This window comes from Cryptomeria japonica, chromosome 5 (genome assembly GCF_030272615.1).
Source record: "Cryptomeria japonica chromosome 5, Sugi_1.0, whole genome shotgun sequence".
Taxonomy (NCBI): Eukaryota; Viridiplantae; Streptophyta; class Pinopsida; order Cupressales; family Cupressaceae; genus Cryptomeria; species Cryptomeria japonica.
Window position 1 is genome coordinate 742465880 of NC_081409.1, and position 11110 is coordinate 742476989.

Sequence of the window (11110 nt, forward strand, 5' to 3'; positions counted from 1 at the left end):
ATCAAAATTAACATTAAAAAATATTAAATTGAATAAAAAAAACCTTTTAAAAGTCACCCACAAAAATAAGTTCAAATGACCTTCAAATTAACCTTGTCAATTGACTTTGTGAAAAAATCAACAAAAAACATGACACTTTGTCCCTTGGTTGGTTGGGGGACCAAAGCTGGCAGGAATTAATTCGACTGAACTAAGGCAACTTAGAGTTCGCCCAAACTAGCCTATTTGTCATGTGATGTGGCACAAAAAAGGTGATTTTCTCTGCATTTAAAAAAAAATTAACCTTTGCCCTATTTTTCTTCACGCATAATATTATTTTACAATAATAAAAAAATACCCTTTGGTAGAGCTAGTCGAAGTCACTAATCTGGGCATATAATTTTTTTAGTATTTTGATTATTTTTAATATTTTTTTATTAATTAAACATTGCGAGTAGGTTTTTAAGTTAAAAAAAGAAGTTGATTAGAAATTAAAAAAAAATTAAATGATATTAAAAAATAAAAATAAAATATTTTTCACTAGATGAGAGAATCTTCTCCAAAATGGTATAATTTTTTTTTGATAATGATAAATTTAGTAGACAAAAGGTGATGCCGAATGAAAACTACCAAATTCAGCTATGTTGGACTTAAAAATATTATTACGAGAAAAACATACATCAAAATTTAATTTAATTTTTTTAACACTGCATATATATGTCCTCTATTTGGAAAATTAAAATCAGAAAAAAAAGTTCATTTTTTCATTTTTTGGGCGACATCGACTAGAACCTCGAATTTTCAACATTTTTCAGCAATAAAAAACCTCTATTTGAATATATAAAAGTAATGTCAATTTTTTTTAAAATTTTAAAAAGTAATAGAAATAAATTTCATTAATATTTCTACATTTGATCAGTTTACATCATTTTGAAATTCAATATAGAAATGCCACTTTTATGTAGTTGAAGTTAAATGGTTTTAGTTGTGTTGGCCACTTCCTTTATAAAAGTGTGACACAACAGTGTGCTCTTACCCTTATAATATTGATACTAATCATTAACTTTTCATTATTTTGTTTAAGAATAGTTTTATTTTATTGGTGATTAATGGTTTATGAGAGAGTGGATGGTATAACATAAAGTAGTTGTGAGTTTGTGTCATTGTGTGACTTTACCAATTCAAATCCTGAGTAACTACCATATGTTAGTATATTAGATGGGGTCATTCTAGGTATATACAATATGCTTTGAATATATCCTATAGCACCATAATTTAAAATTCATGCTTATATCCATAAGTTAGAGGTTAATGTTAGAAATATGTTGTCATTGTGTGTACCAGATTGTGGAGGATATGCTCCATATGAATGGGGCATCTCAAGGATTTGATAGGGTCACTTACCCTTAAGTTCATGGGATGGAGAGGTCTAGGTCTATTGTGGATGAGCTCAATGTCAAGGCAAAGAGGATTTTCTCTCACCTTTTGCCCACATATGACAAATCCTCTCTTGAGTTTTGTTGACTATGCTGCTACAAGGTCCTACTAATAAGTATTGATGACTAGGTTGTTACAAAGTTCTTCTATGTATATTCTTATCTTTGCAATGTTTCAATATAAAAAAGATCTTACTTCATTAGTGGAGAAACATAAAGATTATAATATAGATACTAATTGTTGTTTTGTTAAGAAAAGTTTAAGTGTCTAGCTGAATAAAGGTTTGTCACAAGTTGTATGGTATAACAATAAAGTAGTTATGAGTTTGTGACCTTGCATGACTTTATCAAATGAGGATTAGCTATTTTCATAATTTTTCATATAATCGTATTTTAGAGTTTTTTAAGTAATTTGAATTTCCAAAAACTTATGTTTCATAATTTAACTAGCAAGATATATAATAAGTGCTTTTATATCTCTTGTAGGTTTCTTCCTTTATATATTATGTTTTAATAAAATAATATTTATTTAAATTGTTTCATGATCCGAATATATATAAAGTACTTGTCACATGAATACTTGCCTTCATAATAGTAACATTATAAAATTATATTTATATATTATGTATTAATAAAATAATATTTATTTAAATTATTTTCACAACAAAATCACTGTCTTGAAACTATCACACAACCTGCAACCTACAAATAATATATATTTTTTGCTTGAAGGTGTTAAAGATACAAATATTAAAGGAAATATACAAAACTTCACAAAAATACTCATCAATCAATGCATTGCACAAAATAAAACAACCTTAGAAAAGGTAAAAAACTAAATTTTATTGAGAAAAGGTGCTTAAAATAGTTGTACAAATATGAGAATGAGTATCTTTTGCTATTACAATACCAAAAAGAACTAGTTTTAGATTACAATCTTGGTTTTGAACAACAAGAACTTAAACAAAGCGCCTAAGGTTGAATGTTATAATGTACAACCTACTACAATTTAGTACACATGCGAAGAAGAGAAAAATAAGAAAGACACGTGTTACTTGAATTTGTTGGGTCAAACTCCTTGCTTGGTGTCCAATTAGTTATCCCCATTTTTGAGGCCTAAAAAATGCTATTTGAATGAATAAAAGTTGTTGCTTTGACCATATCTATTAGTTAAGGTTCCTTGAACAACTCCTAGATGCTTGGAAGGTGCCCAAAATGATTCAAAACCACCCTATATTCTCTCCATATGTCATACAACTGCCTTTTACTCTTTCAAACTGCTTCCCACTTCCTCCATGAATATAAGGCATGTGGTTTTATGCTTTACTTTGAGTTGAAAGGGTCTTGGGTTGGATGGAAACAAAATAGGCCATTAAAGACTCAAATCAAGCCCTTTTTTACTCAATATGAAGTAGTTGTGTGATAATTTCAAATAGTGATTACCTTCTTGCAAAACACCAATGTAGTAATATGTGAAAACATTAGAAGTTGTGCTAGACTAAGCTAGTTATTAAGTAACCGTGAAATACCGAACCAACAATACTAGTCTTAAGGTATTTGGTGCATTGGTGCATCAATATAGGAATATAGATTTTATTTTTGTTATTCATCTTCCATTTTTTCAGCAAGTCAACTAGTTTTAGGTAAGAATAAAAGGGATCCAACCCTCTCTTGAGATTCACTTTGACTTTTGGGAAACCCATAGACCCGGGAGTGTTTCCATTTGTCCACAAGGCTACTGAGTTAATAGCTTAGTGAAGGGATAGATATGTGTTTGAGGCATTTTTTCAAACAACCTATATGCCCTATCTAGAATTCACTCACTAGTGGGTACATTGCAACCATCTTTTCGCTCTTCAATATCCTATCTCATTGCCCCTTTCTTTTGCCTTATTCATTATTTTGTTTTGAATCAATCAAGTACTTTCTAATTTGATGTATGACTATCCCCTTCAAAGGCATTCCCTTCTTACAACTTGAACAAAATGACGAGCAAAGAAAGACACCATGTCACTGTAATGGTCTAATGAATGGACCCCCCCTTATCTTCTTAAGATGTCATGCCTACACATCTTCTATGACATTCAACATTCAAGTTCCACTTTTCCCAAAGCGATGACTGCTAAGAGTTTATCCCTCTCTTTTGGCTTCCTCTTATTTTTTATTTGATTTGATTTTCCCAACAAAGATCCACTATTGAAGATACTTGAGGTGGGGATGCCACTCTTTAAAGATAATGTTTTTTAAGATATATTTCTCTTCTCTTTTTTCTTTTGATTTCTTTTTCTCATTTTGAGTTTGCTCTAATTTTGAAATAGGAAGTACATCAAGAACAATAATTTCTAAATTTTGATAAATTAATTATGTGTATGATCAATATTTTCTTTCATCAAGCTAAAAGTTAAATAACCTATCCATTTATGTTTAGTTTTACAAAAAAACAATATTAATTTTTTAAAATCAAAACTTCTTAATTTAAATCTAAGTTAATTATACAATTATTTTTCATATTTATTTAATCATTTAATAATATAACAAAATGATAATATAATATAAATAATTAATAAACCAATCATATTCAAAACACCTTGTATCAAAAATTAATAAAAATACAAATAATTTTTTATAAAACTATGAAATATAATAATAATTACTTTGTCAATTTCAAAATCATTATTAAATTGTTCAAGAGGTTTTGCTTAATTGATTAAAGCATTAAATATTCAATGTGAAGAACAAAGTTCAATTCTTAATGGGACATTTAATATGAAATTCTAAGTTGTGACTCCTTGTCTTGCATTGTTTTTGATATTAAAAGCAGCCAAAACAAGAGGTTTCTAATGTGGAAGTGGTTTCATAAAAAGTGGATTTCTGAGTTGTAACTTTTGATCTTTCATAGATTGTTTTAGTTAGTGAAAAAGTTGATATTAATCTAATGATTGTGCTTGAAAAGGCTTATAATGATCTTATATTGATGATATTAGTCTATCGATTGTGCTCTTAAAGACTTATAATGATCTCACGTGGCAAGACGTCTACTGAATTTGCCTCAAGTACCCAAGATACAGGGTGCTAGGCGCTCCGCTAGGATGCGGGGATACCACTGGATTAAAAAAAACCATTTATAATGATTATATATATATATATATATATATATATATGATGTTTATTAACTAAAAAATTATATAAACCGTTCGAAGACAGCTAATAGCAATTGATTCAAATTGCAACTTGAGGCCTTTATTTCTTTTTCAAAAGTTCTAAACTCAAACTTGTCTATGTTTATCTTTTATTTGAAAGATCTACGAAGAACGCATTTTCCCGCAGAAAAGCATAAACGGCTACTTCCTCTTAACCGCCTTTGCTTTTTTGAAGAATTGGATCCTATATTGAGACACATTGTTTAATAATGTAGAGCAGGAAAGGAGATCTTCAGAGGAGATGGCAATTCAACAGTTCTCTAAGTGTAATTTTTCCTTCCTAGTTCATTTTAATTCAATTTGAATACCCAAATGAAATGAGTAATCTGTGGAGAAGATCAGGAGAGGCTTACCTCAGGCTTGGCTTAAGATTTGCATTTTTAAGGTTAGTCTCGCTAAAAATGAGTATGAAATATTAGTTACATATCAACTTATTTTAATAATTTGAAATTGAATTTTAGCTGTGAAATCCCCATTGCCTACCGTCTGAGATTATGCTAATTGAAATCTTTCACGAGTTTCATTTTCAAGATAGAATACATGAATTGCATCGGATGGTAAATGTTGGCCACTTTTCCTTTCTATCAAAAGAAGAGGGCATCCTCTGTTTTTCTTTCTTTAAACTTCCTTTTAAATTTCCCAGTTGGGTTTGTGCTTTCTATGCCAATCAATAAGTGGGTACAGATTCAATTAATATTTCCTCCCCAATTCAATTTTTCCTCCCGCCCAATTTTTCTTCCCCAATTCATTTTAATTCAATTTGAATACCCCAATGAAATGAGTAATCTATGGAGAAGGTGAGGAGAGGCTTCCCTCAGGCTTGGCTTAAGACTTGCATTTTTAAGGTAAGTTTTGCTTAAAATTGAGTATGAAATATTACTTACATATTAACATATTTTAATAATTTGAAATTGAATTTTAGCTGCGAAATCTCCATTACCTACTGTCTGAGAGTATGCTAATTGAAATCTTCTACGAGTTTTATTTTCAAGATAGAATACATGAATTGCATTGGATGGTAAATGTTGGTTACTTTTCCTTTCTATCAGAAGAAGACGGCATCCTCTGTTTTTCGTTTTTTAAAACTCCTTTTAAATTTCCCAGTTGGGTTTGTGCTTTTTACGCCAATCAATAAGTGGGTACAAATTCAATTAATATTTCTCTTTTATTTTTCAAGAAATGATATAGCTATTATATTTGGTATGTTAATTCTGTTTAACTTTTATCAAATGAAATTTGGATGAATTTAGTTTGTTTTACTATGAGTATATCTATCTGGAATTGTGATTTATTTGATCTACCAGATGACGAGGGATATAGTTTTGTGACATCTAATTCATCAAACCTTGTTGGTATAATTGGGATGGGTTATACCCAAATTCCAACTATTCTAGAAATTGAGTTCAGATGGATCAAGTAATCCTCTGCTATGTACAGAATAGGGCTGCACTTCTGATAATCTGTGTTGTTTGTCCTTCAGGGTTGTATCAGTTGATAGAGGAGCCTGGTTTTGGATCTCTAATTCTTCAATTTGTGGGTAATATTTGCTAGCTTCTTTTATTCGTAAGTATTTATATTATTCTCTTGTAGGAGTTTCAAGATAGTTTAGATTTTTTGTGGAACAGTAAAGAAAATGTTCTCAAGTCAACATGACAATCTATCATTTGTATAAATATATTAAATGTTCTTTCTCAATTAATTTTAATTATACTATTGATGTAGTTATTTTGTAAATATGAATATTTTTATATTAGATAAATTTTAAATTTACTAGCAGATGAAATGGTTTTCTGGCAGCTTAAAAGATCAATAGAGCCTTATCTTAGGTTTGATTTAAGAATTACATTTTCCAAAAAAATTGGACATGAAATTGGGGTGAAAAAATGGTTTTCTGTCTGTTAGACCAAGAGAGGTTTACCTTAGGTCTGGCTTAAGAACTACATTTTTGGAAAAAATTGCACTTGAAATTGGAATTGTACGTATTAACATGTATGTTAATGATTTAAATCATAATTTTTAGTTGTATGATTTTGACTAATTTATTGCTCGAGCTGAGTCTAATTGACATCCTTCAATAATTGTATTTTTTAGATAGAAGATATGAATTATATTGTGTAAATGGTCGTTCATTTTTCTTCCATCAGATAAGTGGCTATAAATCGATCTTATATTTCTCTATAAAAGAAATGATACAAACATTATATTTGTTATGTTGTTACATGTAATTTGAATGGATCTATTTTGTTCTGATATGAATAATTCTATATGTAAGGTTGAATATTTCTACATTTCTGTTCTACCATGAATATCTCTGTTTGAAATTGTGATTTATTTGATCTAATAGATAACGATGTGTATGGTTTTGTGACATTTAATTCATCAGACTTTGTTGGGACGGGTTATAGCTAAATTTAACTATTCTAGAAACTTAGTTCAGATGGCTCAAGTAATCCTCTGCTATGTACAGATTAGGGCTGCCCTTCTGATACTTGGAATTTGCAGGAACACAAGGCATATGAACAACAAGATAGCAGGTATATCACCACTTTGAAGGTAGAAGATGAGGTAATCAAATTCACCTTCTTCATTGAAATGATCAACAACCTATTCTATTTAACTCAAAGCATATGGTGTAACAGCCTGAAAATTGCATGCCCAGTTTGCATTGGCTTGGCCTTACCTAGCTACACAACAAATCCCCATCCTCAGTAAATTTGTTCAGCTAATTCCTTAACAAAATTTTTCTACATTTTGGTAGTATACTTCCTTCTTCTGAACTCTCTGTTGTTTGCCCTTCAGGGTGATATCAGTTGACAGAGGAGCCTGGAATTGGATTCCTAATTCTTCAATTTGTGGGTAATATTTGCTATTCTTTAGTATTTATATTATTTTCTTGTGGGAGTATCAACATAGCTTAGATTCATCTTAAAACAGTAAATAAAATGTTTTCTGTTTTATAAATGTAATTAAAATTTTCCTTCTCAATTTGTTTTAATTATACCGATGATGTAATTATTTTGTAAATATGAATATTTGTTATTTTATATAAGTGTATTTGAAATTTACTAGCAGCTTTACTTTTAGATAGAATGGTTTTCTCGCAGCTCAAAAGACCAAGAGAGGCTTACCTTAGGTTTGACTTCAGAATTACATTTTTCAAAAAAGTTGTCCATAAAATTGAGGTGAAACAATGGTTTCTGACAGCCTAGAAGACCAAGAGAGGTTTACCCTAGGTCTGATTTTAGAACTACATTTTGAAAAAAGTTGCACTTGAATTGGACTGTTGTATTACTTAATTGTACCTATAATCATGTATCTTAATGATTTGAGTCTTATTTTTAGGTATAAAATCCACACTAATTTTTTGATTGAGCTTTGATTAGTGGGCATCCTTCATTAATTGTATTTTTGAGATGGAAGACATGAGCTTTATTGTGTAAATGTTCATTTATTTTCTTCCATCAAATAAGTGGCTATAGATCCTTCTTATATTTCTCTAATAAGGAACTGATACAAACAATATATTTGCTATATTGATTCTAATTTACTTTTGGTACATACAATTTGGGTGAATATTTTTTTCTGATATAAATATTTCTATATAAAAGGCTGATTAAATCAATTTAACAGACAATAATAAATACTATTTTATGACATCTAAAAAGGGCAGGTTATACCCAAATTAACCCTAATTTTGTTATAGGATTGAATCAGGCAGCTTTTTTGATACCCAAGATTTATAGGTGTGGAAGGCAGAGGGACAATACCACCTCAGAAGTAAAAGAGGCAAACACAATCCTGAAGTCATCTCTATTGAAATGGTTAGCAAACTATCTTTATCAATACAAAATGTAGCGTGCAACATCCTAAATTTTGTATGCCTAGTTTGTGTTTTGTCAAGATTACAATTCCTCATCCATGTAATTTTTTTTTTCAAATGTTTTCTAATATTTTAGAGGGCTCTATGGGGTCCACATCCATGTTTTTTTTTTTAAAGATATAAGAAAAAAACATTTTACTGTCAAAAAACACAAATGGCTACTCCCTCTTCACTGCTTTTGCTCTTTAAAGATACTGCGACACTGTATATTACTGTTGTGCAGGAAAGGAAATCTTCTTCAGAGATGTCAATTCATTAACTCTGTAAGTGTAATTTGTCTACTCCAATTCATTTTAATTCAATTTGAATATCCTAATAGTTTGAAGTTTTAATGAAATAAGTTATCTATGGAGAAGATCAGGAGAAGCTTATCTCAGGCTTGGCTGGAGAAAATTGAGTATGAAATATTACTTCTGGAAATTTATTTTTAGCTGTCAAATCCCCATTGCTTACTGTCTGAGATTGTGCTAATTTTATATTCAAGATAGAATACACGAATTGCATTGGCTTGTAAATGTTGGTTACTTCTCGTTTCTATCAGAAGAAGAGGGCATCCTCTGTTTTTCTTTTCATAAACCTTTCTTTTAAATTTTGCAGTTGGCGTTGAGCTTTCTATTCCTATCAGTAAGCGGGCACAGGTCCAATTTATATTTCTCTTTTTATTTATTAAAGAAATGATATGGTTATTATATGTTATTTGCTATGTTAATTCTGTTTGATTTTAAAAAAAATGAAATTTGGATGAATCTAATTTATTTTGCCATGAATGTTTGTTTGAAAGTGATTTATTTGATCTAATAGATAACGATGTGTATGGTTTTGTGACATTTAATTCATCAGACTTTGTTGGGATGGCTTATACTCAAGTTCAACTGTTCTAGAAACTGAGTTCAGATGGCTCAAGTAATCCTCTGCTATGCATAGAATAGGGTTACCATTCTGATATTTGGGATTTGCAGGAACACAAGGCATATTAACAATAAGATAGCATGTATATCACTACTTTGAAGGTAGAAGACGAGGAGCTAATCACATTCACCTTCTTCATTGAAATAATGAACAAACTACTTTATTTAACTCAAAGTATCTCGTGCAACAGCCTGAAATTTGCATGCCCAGTTTGGATTGGATTGGCCTTAACTAGCTACAACAAATCCACATCCTCATGAAATTTTTTATTCTATGATAAGGAATGAAGAATGTATGCCGTCAGTTTTGGCAACTAATTCCTTATAATTTTTTTTCTGCATTTTGGTAGTATACTTCCTTCTGAACTCTCTGTTGTTTGTCCTTCAGGATTATATCAGTTGATAGAGGAGCCTGGTTTTGAATCCCTAATTCTTCAATTTGTGGGTAGCATTTGCTAGCTGCCTTTATGCTTACTTGTAGGAGTATCGACATAGCTTAGATTCATCTTGGAACAGTAAATAAAATGTTCTCAGGTTAACATGACAATCCATCATTTTTATGAATTTAATTAATATTTTCCTTCTCAATTAGTTCAAATTATACCAATGATGTATTTATTTTGTAAATATGAATATATTTTTTATAGTAGATAAGCATATTTTAAATTTACTAGCAGCTTTAACTTAAGATAAAATGGTTTTCTGGCAGCTCAAAAGACCAAGAGAGGCTGATCTTAGGTTTTACTTAAGAATTACATTTTTCAAAGTAGTTGTCTATAAATTGAGGTGAAATAATGGTTTCTGGCAGCCTAGAGGATCGAGAGAGGTTTACCTTAGGTCTGACTTTAGTCACTACTTTTTGAAATTGGAATGGAGTATTACTTAATTGTACCTGTTTTCATTTATCTTAGTGATTTGAATCTTATTTTTAGTTGTAAAATCCCCTCTAATTTATTGCAATCCCCTCTAATTTATTGCGTGAGCTTTTTTGGTTAGTTGACATCATTAATTTTATTTTCAAGGTAGAAGACATGAATTATATTGGATGAATGTTCTTTAATTTTTCTTCCATCGAATAAGTGACTATATATCTATCTTATATTTCTCTATTAAAGAACTGATACAAACATTATATTTTTTATGTTGAGTCTAATTTCATTTTGATACATTTAATTTGGGTGACTCTATTTTGTTCTGATATAAATGTTTCTATATAAAAGGTTGATCAAATCAATTTAATAGATAATAATAAATACTATGGGGTTTACCCTGCAGTGCAATGGTAAAGTCGCTAGCCGTGTTGATACGGTGTTCAAGGTGCAAATCTCATGAAGGTATTTGGCACATCAAAGAGGGAAGTGCTCACACAATCCTTAGTTGACGATACCTGTATATGTGCACGGATGACGGTGATATGTGTTGGGGAAGGAGTTGTCAACGCACGGTGGAAAGGAGGAAGATGTCAACGAGGAGGCGGCATCCACGTCACATGGTGGAGGGAAGATTGAAAGAAGGAAAGCATCGGAGGAGAAGGAAGGAGGAAGGGAGATAAGGAGAATAGGAGAGATAAGGAGGTTGGAGTGATAAGGAGAATAGGCGAGATAAGGAGGTTGGAGTGATAAGGAGGATAGGAGTTGGAGAGAAAAGAAGGATAGGAGAAAGGAGGAGGAAGGAGTGATAAGGAGAGGAGAAATAAGGAGGAAGGAG

At 30.6% G+C, this 11110-nt stretch overlaps 1 long non-coding RNA gene across 2 annotated transcripts; it reads left to right on the plus strand.

Annotated features, from left to right (window-relative positions):
* The first annotated feature begins 4708 nt into the window (after window positions 1–4708).
* Window positions 4709–8915, plus strand: LOC131028742 (uncharacterized). Of its 2 annotated transcripts, none has more exons than XR_009102645.2 (6): window positions 4709–5000; window positions 6096–6178; window positions 7118–7180; window positions 7415–7471; window positions 8319–8436; window positions 8719–8915. It is a non-coding gene; the product is annotated as an uncharacterized LOC131028742 (long non-coding RNA). The 2 variants fall into 2 exon arrangements; XR_009102646.2 differs by having other exon boundaries at window positions 7415–7467.
* Window positions 8916–11110: the final 2195 nt, after the last annotated feature.